The sequence below is a fragment of the Penaeus chinensis genome, chromosome 12 (assembly GCF_019202785.1).
Source record: "Penaeus chinensis breed Huanghai No. 1 chromosome 12, ASM1920278v2, whole genome shotgun sequence".
NCBI classification, from domain to species: Eukaryota; Metazoa; Arthropoda; class Malacostraca; order Decapoda; family Penaeidae; genus Penaeus; species Penaeus chinensis.
In genome coordinates this window covers 40756350-40766349 of record NC_061830.1, presented here as the reverse complement: position 1 = coordinate 40766349, position 10000 = coordinate 40756350, and the positions used below count along the sequence as shown (strand labels likewise).

The following is a 10000-nucleotide window of genomic DNA, read 5'->3' as shown; positions in this document are numbered from 1 at the left end:
TGTGTTCAAAGCCATTAATATTTTGAAAATTTTAAAGATACTGAATGTCTTATCTTTCGGGATCAAGTTTCGTGTTTTGTCTACCTGTGTATTATTATTACTGAATGTTTATTTATTGTGTGTTTTTTGTCCTGTGCATCGTGTGTACAAAAAGCCCTTTGTCATAGAGCGGCGTGCATGCAGATTTCTTACATTCGTCTTTTTTTCTTTCCTTCTTGCATGTCTGTTACATGTGGACCTGCTACGTCATCGGTGGTTTTCCTGTGTTCTTTTGTTTTGCTCTCGCCGATGTCGCCTCCTCCTGACATTTTTTTTAACCGTGTCTCGTCTTCAAATCGTGGTGGTCATGGTGGTAATGATTATTTGAAATATGATAACGTAAATGTCGGTTGTAACCTTTTGTCTTTCACTTTTTTTTTATTTCAATTTGTTTTAATATCGTCATCTGCTTTTGATGAACGTACGGATTCGGACGTGTTATGAATTGCGTTCAAATGCTGGAACTGTTCTGGGCGTGGATGGACGCCGCGCCACTTTGAAAATCAAATCATATTTATTGCTGAAATTCATAACGGACGCATATTTGAATAACAAAATATGGCACCGGTTCACTTTTTTTTCTGTGTGTGATTAAACAAATAAATACATAAACAAATAAAATCGGAAATTGCGATTGGTGGCAACTCCAAAACAACCGCGGCTGTGATTGGTCGAAAGCAGCAAGCGGACCATCTTAACCACCAATGGGAGGACGCGACATACACCACGCCCACCTTCTGCGACCACTGCGGGTCTATGATGCATGGCGTGCTAAAGCAGGGCCAGAGATGCAAAAGTGAGTTCATCGGACCGACGTAGTTAGAGGTCAAGAAAGGCATCAGAGTCATTAGCAGGCATAAGTAGTTATTTCATTTGCAGAGTTGGCATATACGCAAGAGCGCCTGGTAGTAGCGGTAGATGTTGATCTAGGAAGAGATGCCTAAGTCCTGGTAGAGTAATTTGTTATTTTAGTAGAGTTGATATGTGGTTAATGTTATTGACACTAGGGATGCGCCCTAATTATTTGTATATGTATGAACTTGAAATATTCTTATGCATACTGTTGATTATTATTTGTTAATGAATCGGCTATTTTTTATATTTTATCAAATGAATACTTACTATCAGCATGCTTAATACCTGTATGTAGTGTTATTTGATTCAGACGTTCAGAGTATACCACGGGAAAAAATCATAGTTGATTTTCTCCCCACCCGTGGCTTACTCTGTCTCGTTAGGCATGTAAACTCCGCCCATAATTTTATTCTTGCAACGCCCAGGGGCCCATTCTTGATTTAGGCTTAGAGGAGGCCCTTTATCTCTGGCCGCAGTAACATCAAACGGCAAGACGGGAAATGGAATCCTCGTCCGAAGCGAGGCATCGGAGCCTCACAGACACGCCCCCCCCTCAAAGGCACCATATTGGGGGGGGGTGAGGAGTGAGGCGAGGAGGGGGGTTGGATGAGAGGAGGAGCCGCCCGTCACTCCCAATCAGGGCTTAAGCCATGTGGATACGGCGAGCTCTGACAAATGATGGCGGCTCAACACCACTAACTCATTAATACTATCCATCACGAGATTCCTAAGCCTTGCAAGGAGACGGCAGGGACGGAGGATACAAAGGCTGACTCGGGGGAACCGCCCTTCCGGGATTACTCTCCTAGGGCGTGAGCTGCTATTTTTATTTTTAGGCCGGGTATGGCGGTCGAAAAGGGTTGATTTTTAAAAAGTATTGTCAAAACTCGTTGGAAGAAATAAAAAGCGACGAATAAACAAAACGTAGAAAAAGAAGAGGAAGATCTCGACGCTTGTCCTCGTGTTTACTAAGACTGGAGCGTCGCCCGTCGATCACCCTCGAGGAAGCGAGGCGCGGCGCCGAAGCCAGCGGAGAGATTGGCTTCGTATCAGGCAGAAGAAGCTTAGATTGAAGGGAGTTCATTGTCAGCGAGGCGAGAGAAGCCAGATTGGAGTCGCGAAGGAACGAAAAAGAATGAAGGTGTCTGTAGAGGCAGAGAATTCGAGATTTCAAGGAAGATGACAGGAATATCTGGCTCATTGATTATCAATGAGGATATGAAGGTACTGCGTTGCGTCAACCGAGAGCGCGCGCGGGAAAGAAATCTAGAGAGAGAGAGAGAGAGAGAGAGAGAGAGAGAGAGAGAGAGAGAGAGAGAGAGAGAGAGAGAGAGAGAGAGAGAGGGGGGGGGGGGGGGAGAGAGGCATGTGGAAATACCAGAGAGAGAGGAATTTGAGTAGAGCGTGAGTGGTGGGGACATGAGAGAGAGAGAGAGAGAGAGAGAGAGAGAGAGAGAGAGAGAGAGAGAGAGAGAGAGAGAGAGAGAGAGAGAGAGAGAGAGAGAGCGATAGTGGAAGGGAAGGAGATGGGAAAGAAAAGGGGAAAGAATACTGGGAAGATAAAAAAAACTAGAGGGAGGGAAAAGTGAAGAGGAAGGGGAGATGAGGAAGACGGAAGCAGGGAGATTAGAAAAGGAAGATACGAGAGATGAAGACAGTAGCGAGAGGGAGAGGAAGATAGCAAGGGGAAGAGAGAGAGAGAGAGAGAGAGAGAGAGAGAGAGAGAGAGAGAGAGAGAGAGAGAGAGAGAGAGAGAGAGAGAGAGAGAGAGAGAGAGAGAGAGAGAGAGACTGGAAACGTCCCCTCAGTCAACAAAAAGAGAGACTGCTACAAGACTAACTCCTCAGTCAACACTGGCAAGAGGCAGCTAAAAGAAAATCCTGTCGGTCAACACAGGTGAGACACAAGTTACTAAGAAAGAAATGAAGGACGTAAAAGCAAATGTAAGGAGGAAAGTAAGAAAGGCAGCAAAAAGGAGCAAAAAGATTAAATAATAAAGCTACGGGAAGAAATAGACACTAAGGAAAGCAAGAAAATGTCATCGAAAGAAAATAAAAAAATGGCTTGAATAATACGATGACGATTGTTATTATCCAAGCTTTTATTTGCGTGTGTTAGGGGTCCACCTCGCTCCTGACACTTTAAGGGGAGACCCATTTCCCTCAGGGTTTTCCCGGGGTCCCTAGTCTCTGCGTGATAAGAAGTTAGCCCGCCCTCCTGCATCTCAGTCTTTTAGGGAAGGAGTAAGAGGGAAAGTATAATCAGGTCTGCAGAGGACTTAATGACCCTTCAGAAGTTTGCAAAAAGGGTCTTTAAAGGTTGAGGAAAATAGGTCGTTTTTTCCTTTTGTTCTTTTCTCTTGCTTTTTTTTTTACCGAAGGGAAGTTGTAGCGGAGGAAGAAGAATGGAAACTTGAAGGGATATTTATTGTTGGAAGCATTGAGGATGTGCTTAGAGAGGGAGAGAGAGAAAAGGAGAAAGGCAGAGAGAGAGAGAGAGCAGAAGAGGGATAGGATAATATATAAAAAATAAGGGGACACAGGAACAGTCACCAAAACAAAGCAAATTAATTAGATAAATAGATCATTACGATAATCAGCCTCTCTCGTATACTTTCCATTTGGAATATAAAGGTATTCGAAAGCAGTTAAAACGTGGCTTTAGGATGCAAATGAAGACACTGGAAAGACGATTATGAATTTTACAGGGAGGATTCCGCGTCGAAAGCAGAGACAATGGGGGGGGGGGGGTGAAGAACAGGGAAGGAGAGAAAACTGAGTTAGGAAACAGGTGGCAGGGGAGAGAACTAGCGTCAGAGAGAAAGGAGAGAATTGGCGACGGAGAAAAGAGGTGGCAGGGGAGTGAGCTGGTGGCAGGGGGGAGGGGAGGGAGATAAAGCCAGGAAGGAAAATACCAGTAGCCGGGGATAGGGGACTGGTGATAGGCTAGTGAGCTGGTGGCAGGAGGGGAGGGAGAAAATGGTGGCAGATGGGGGGGGGGGGGGGGGGTGACAGGGAGTGAAGTGGTGGCAGGGGGAGTGACATGAAGCCAGGGCGGGGGGATACTGGTGAGAGAGGGAGAAAATAGAACCAGAGGGAGAATTTTTGGTGACAGGGAGAGAAAACCGGTGAGAGAGGAGGCAAAAGTAGCGAGAGAAAAGAGCGAACAGGCGAGAGTAGGGGAGAGGGAGAGGGAGAGTGTTGGGGAAATTGAGAGAGAGAGAAGAGATAAAAAATCCGGGTGTAAAACGAGGATGGGAAGAACGAGACGCGAGGAGAGATATGCAGATCGAATCAGTCCTCAGGCGTTCCAAAAGAAAAGGTGTGGGTGGGGGGTGGGGGTGGGGGGCGTTCCCGCTGTCGGAAGGAAAGGTGTAGAAATTCGAATAAACCGGAGGAGCAAGAGAGGATGGGATAAAGCGAAGACAGAACAAAATCGCAGAAATAGTGGGTGTTAAGAAGTAGAAACGGGAATGAGGTGATAAACACGAGCAAGATTACGACAAAATAAAGGGTGAAATAAGGAAAATGATAAGAAAAAAGACAGGGACGAGGATGGAATAGACAAAAGAAGAGTGGATGCCAAAGGGGGCGCATTCCTCGGTGACGCGGCGGGAGTAAATAGCAAGGGATTTAATTGCAGGGGAAGGGCATGTCACGAGAATTATTCCGGCAGGCAGAGACCCCATCAGCCAGATATCCAAGGGCTGATAAGTAAACGACAAGACATTTCTCTGAATAATTACTTAGCGCGGCAATATTTACGAAGAAAACGGGGTGGGCGGTTAATGGCAGGGGAGACTTCACGCAAAATATCCAAGGGGAAGGAGGGGGGGAGGGGGCGAAGGAGAGGTAATCATAGGGCATCACCAAATGGGAGTGAAAATGGGCACGTGGATTTTTTCCTTCTTCAGAGAGAGAGGGAGAGGGAGAGGTAGTGGTAGTGAGGTAGTGAGGTAATGAGGGAGAAAGAGAAAGAAAGAGAGATAAATCAATAGATAGATAGAGATAGAGAGTGAAAAAAAAGAAGAAAGAAAAAGAAAGGAGAGATAAGAAAGAGCAAGAGAGATGACTTTCTTCAGGAGAAAATGTTGCTTTGGAAATGTCTAAAAGAGCGACAGCCGGAGCGAGTTCCCCCGAAGGCCACGCAGTTCAGAGCCAACTCATTTCCTCACGCAGAAGGGGAGGGGAAGTGGAAACAGACAACCAGGGTGTGAGTGAGTGGATAGGTGGATGGATTAGAACGCTTGAGAGGGAGAGAGAGAGGGAGAGATAGAGAGGGGAAGAGGGAGAGAGAGGAAGAGGGAGAGAGAGGGAGAGGGAGAGAAAGGGAGAGGGAGAGAAAGGGAGAGGGAGAGAAAGGGAGAGGGAGAGGGAGAGAGAGGGAGAGGGAGAGGGAGAGGGAGAGGGAGAGGAGAGAGAGGGAGAGGGAGAGAGAGAGAGAGAGAGAGAGAGAGAGAGAGAGAGAGGGAGAGAGAGAGAGAGAGAGAGAGAGAGAGAGAGAGAGAGAGAGAGAGAGAGAGAGAGAGAGAGAGAGAGAGAGAGAGATAGAGAGAGAGAGAGAGAGAGAGAGGGAGAGGGAGAGGGAGAGAGACGGGAAGAGGGAGAGAGAGAGAGAGGGGATGAGGGAGAGAGAGAGAGAGAGAGAGAGAGAGAGAGAGAGAGAGAGAGAGAGAGAGAGAGAGAGAGAGAGAGAGAGAGAGAGAGAGAGAGAGGGGAAGAGAGAGGGAGAGAGAGAGAGGGGAAGAGGGAGAGAGAGGGAGAGGGAGATAGAGGGGGAGGGAGAGGGAGGGAGAGGGAGAGGGAGAAGCGAAGCACCGGAAAAAATGCATGTAGAAAGATAACGAAAAATTAAGGTAGAAATCCTTCGTTCAGAAATGCGAAGAGCGATGATGATGGCGTCACAGGGAATATTTTAATAAAGCGAGAAAAAAAAAAAAAAACGAAAAAGAAAAATGGAGAATAAAGAAGAAAAAAATGAAAGGACTTACCGATTTCCATTCGACTTAGGTGATCACTAACGAGTTAAATTCTCGCTCGTGTGTCGCCTTCCTCGTCTTTGGTCCTCGAGTGCCAAGTGCCAGGTGCCAGACGTGGGTCGGGTTTCCACAGGTTGAATGAGTCAATCAAGGAAGGGAACCTGGGACTTACGCAAGCTGTAAGGAGGAGACAAAGTTTTTTTTCTTTCTTTCTTTCTTTCTCGTTTGAGGGTGATGTCAGTGGGAGGACGAAAGTTTTTTTCTTTCTCTTTTGTTTGTCTGATTCTATCTTTCTTTTTTTTTTTTTTTGAGGGGGATGTTAGTAGGAAGCCGAATGTTTTTATTTATTTATGTATTTATTCTTTTCCTTTTTTTTATCTTTCTTTTTTTGGGGGGGATGTAAGTAGGTGACCGATTTTTTTTTTAGATCATTACTACTATTTATTTTTAAGGTTGTGGGGGGGAGAGGGGTATAAGTAGGAGACCCAAATGGGGGGGGGGGGAGAAAAAAAAAAGGGTTAGAGTGAAGGCTTACGTAGAGGAGCCCCGAACAAGACTCGGATAAAAGGACGATTAGATATATTCAGCGAGAAAAACCCTGAGGGACGTTTCTTTATCCTTGGGGTCGAGGAGTCAAGGGAAGAGATAATTATGTTCATTAGGATGATAGAAGGAAGAGGAGTAAGAGAGAAGGTGGAGGAGGAAGAGGAAGAGAAGGAGAAAGAGAGAGAAAGAAGGAAAGGAAAAGAAAGAAGGAGGAGGAGGGAGAGGAGGAGAAGGAAAGAAGGAAAGGAAAAGAAGAAGGAGGAGGAGGAGAAAGAGAAAGAAAGAAAGAAGGAAAGGAAAAGAAAGAAGAAGAAGGAGGAGGAGGAGGAAGAGAAGGAAGAAGAGGAGGAGGAGGACGGAGGACGGAGAGAAGGGGATGATGGAGGTAGAAATGGAAGTGGATGAAAAGAGAAAAGGAGAAACAGAAAGGAGGCTCGTTAAGGAGGGAAAAATCGAAAAAGCAGAGCAAAATATAAGAGAGAATGACACTAAGAAGACAATGAAAGACGTAAGAAGAAGAAAGAGAGGAGAAAATTAGAAAAGGGAAATGAATTAGAAGAAGAGAAAGAGGAGAACGAGAAAAGGGGGGAGGCGAAAGAATAAAAAGAAGAGATTAAGGAAAGAGGAGAGTGAGAAGAAAAAGAAAAAGAGGAGAGAGAGCCGAGAAAGCTCCGCCTGGAGGTGCTCCTCCTTCTCCTTCTCCTCCGCCTCCTCCTCCTCCTCCTCCTCCTCCTCCTCCTTCTCCTCCTCCTACTCTTCCTCCTCCTCCTCCTCCTCCTCCTCCTCCTCCTCCTCCTCCTCCTCCTCCTCCTCCTCCTCCTCTTCCTCCTCCTTTTCCTCCTCCTCCTTCTCCTCCTCCTCCTCTTCCTCCTCCTTCTACTCCTCCTACTCTTCCTCCTCCTCCTCCTCCTCCTCCTCCTCCTCCTCCTCCTCTTCCTCCTCCTTTTCCTCCTCCTCCTTCTCCTCCTCCTACTCTTCCTCCTCCTCCTCCTCCTCCTTCTCCTCCTCCTCCTCTTCCTCCTCCTTTTCCTCCTCCTCCTTCTCCTCCTCCTCCTCTTCCTCCTCCTTCTACTCCTCCTCCTCCTACTCCTCCTCCTCCTTATACTCCTCCTCCTCCTCTCCTCCTCCTCCTCCTCCTCCTCTCCCCCTTCTCCTTCTCCTCCTCCTCCTCCTCCTCCTCCTCCTCTTCCTCCTCCTCCTCCTCCTCCTCCTCTTCCTCCTCCTCCTCCTCCTCCTCCTCCTCCTCCTCCTCCTCCTCCTCCTCCTCTTCTTCTTCTTCCTCCTCCACCTCCTACTCCTCCTCCTCCTCCTCCTCCTCCTCCTCCTCCTCCTCCTCATCCTCCTCATCCTCCTCCTCATCCTCCTCCTCCTCCACCTCCTCCTCCTCTTCCTCCTCTTCCTCCCCCACACCCTCTCCTCCTCTTCTTCTTCCTCCTCCTCCTCCTCCTCTTCCCCCTCTTCCTCCTCTTCCTCCCCCACACCCTCTCCTCCTCTTCTTCTTCCTCCTCCTCCTCCTCCTCTTCCCCCTCTTCCTCCTCTTCCTCCCCCACACCCTCTCCTCCTCTTCTTCTTCCTCCTCCTCCTCCTCTTCCTCCTCCTCCTCTTCCCCCTCTTCCTCCTCTTCCTCCTCCACACCCGCTCCTCCTCTTCCTCCTCTTCCTCCTCCTCCTCCTCCTCCTCCTCCTCCTCCTCCTCCTCCTTCCCCAAGATGCGTCCATGAGCTCATCGGTCTTCCATTCAGTGCTTCTTCCTCAATCAACCTCCTTTCACGGTTTTCTTTAAACCTTGAAAAGGCCGTTGGGTGAATACTCTTATTATCTGCAAGAGAGGGCAAGGGTGGAGGAGGAGGAGGAGGAGGAGGAGGAGGAGGAAAAGGAGGAGGAGGACGAGGAGGAGGAGGAGGAGGAGGAGTATGCAGTGGGGAAAAAGAGGAAGAGGAGGTGGAAGGAGGGGGTGAGAGGAGGAGGGAAGTTGGCTGAGGTGGAGGGAGGTTGGATGAGGTGGAGATGGAGGTGGAGGTGGAGATAGTGGTGGAGGAGGAGAAGAAGAAGTAGGTGGTGATTGAGAAGTAGGAGCATGAATATGAGTAGGAGAAGGAGAAAAAAATAGTAACATTAAGTGGAAGAGAAGATGGTGGAGGAAGAGAGGAGTTGGAGGAGGGGGAAGAAGGATAAGAGGAGGAAGTGCAGTGTAGAGTAGGATAGGAATGGAGAAAAGAGGAATAGAAGATAGAACGAAAAGAGGGAGAAGAGGAAGAGGAGAAAGGAGAAGAAATCCCCAAAAAAGGTGGTAAGGATCTTTGAAGTATATAGATAGCAGGGAATCTTGAGGAAGATAAAACGCGGTTTATAGGAAGACGATGAGAATATACGAGAAGTGAACGTGAAGGAAAACATCTTTTGGTCGAGTTTGATCGCTTTGGGAAGAGAAAGATAAGAAAATAAGAAAAAAATAAGAGAAAAAAGGAATTACGAGAGAGAGCGGAGATTAAATACAGATGGAGCGAAAGAAGTGACGGGGATAAAGAAGATAATATTACTTTTACTACGAAGTCCGTAATTAACGCTACATATAATCATAAATGTAGGAAGAGTAAGAGTAGACTGATAAAGAGAATAAACAGAAGACAAACGAAGAGAAATGGAAATTTTGTGAAGTAACAAGCCGGGATGAGATGCGCGTCTTGCATCAGGGACTGGCGGGGGGGGGGGGGGGCGATGGAAAAAGGAATTAATTTCTGGCAGAGAGAGAAAGGAGGAAGTGGGAGGAAGAAGAGGAAGAAAGAAGGTGAGGAAGAGGAGGTACGTTGAGGGAAAGGAAGAGGAGGAATGTAGAACGAAAATAAGAGGAGGAACGTGGAAAGAAAGGCAAAGCAGGAACATAGAGAGAAACGAAGAGGAAGATACGTATCGAGAAAAGGGAAGAGGAACTTATAAAGAAAGGACAAGGAGGAACAGAAGGAAATGAAGAAGGGGAACGTAGGGAGAAAGGAAGGAGGACATGGAATGGAAAGGATAAAGTAGAACGTATAGGGAAAGGAAGAGGAATGGAGAGAGAGAAGGAAAGAAAATGAATGGAGAGAGAAAGGAAAAATAGAAACGTAGAGGAAAAGTGAAAAAAAAGAAGAACGGAGAAGGGATGGAAGAAAAGGAGAGAAAGGAAGAAGAGGAACAGAGGGAAGAACTAGGAAAGGTAAAGGGAGGATAAAAGGAGAATGAAAAGGAAATCAAGAGAACAAGACTAAAAAAATATCACACATACAAAGACTCATATTCCTTCGGGTCGCAAGAAGATCCTTGCTCCCAAGATCTTAGCCTCGAGGAAGGTCTTGCGACGCCTATCTGGCCTCTTAAAAACATTACCACCCTTGGCCATTGACGTCGCCTCAGGTCAAACGACACTGCTGTCACCCAAGTCCCAAGATCGAGTCATATTTCTTCATCTATCTAGACTTCATCGCCTTCTTCAGCCTCGCCTACGGGACGGGCTTTGTTCCCCAAGGACGCTATGGTCCCACACTTCCCAAGGACACTATGGTCCCGAACCTCTCAGGAAGATGTGTTTAACCAGGCTGTGTTCCCC

General features: G+C 47.2%; 1 protein-coding gene across 1 annotated transcript in view; it reads left to right on the top strand.

The window, feature by feature from the left end:
* The window catches only part of LOC125031036 (protein kinase C, brain isozyme-like), a 336397-nt gene that overhangs the window by 277532 nt on the left and 48865 nt on the right, over positions 1–10000 (top strand). The window lies entirely within an intron of this gene.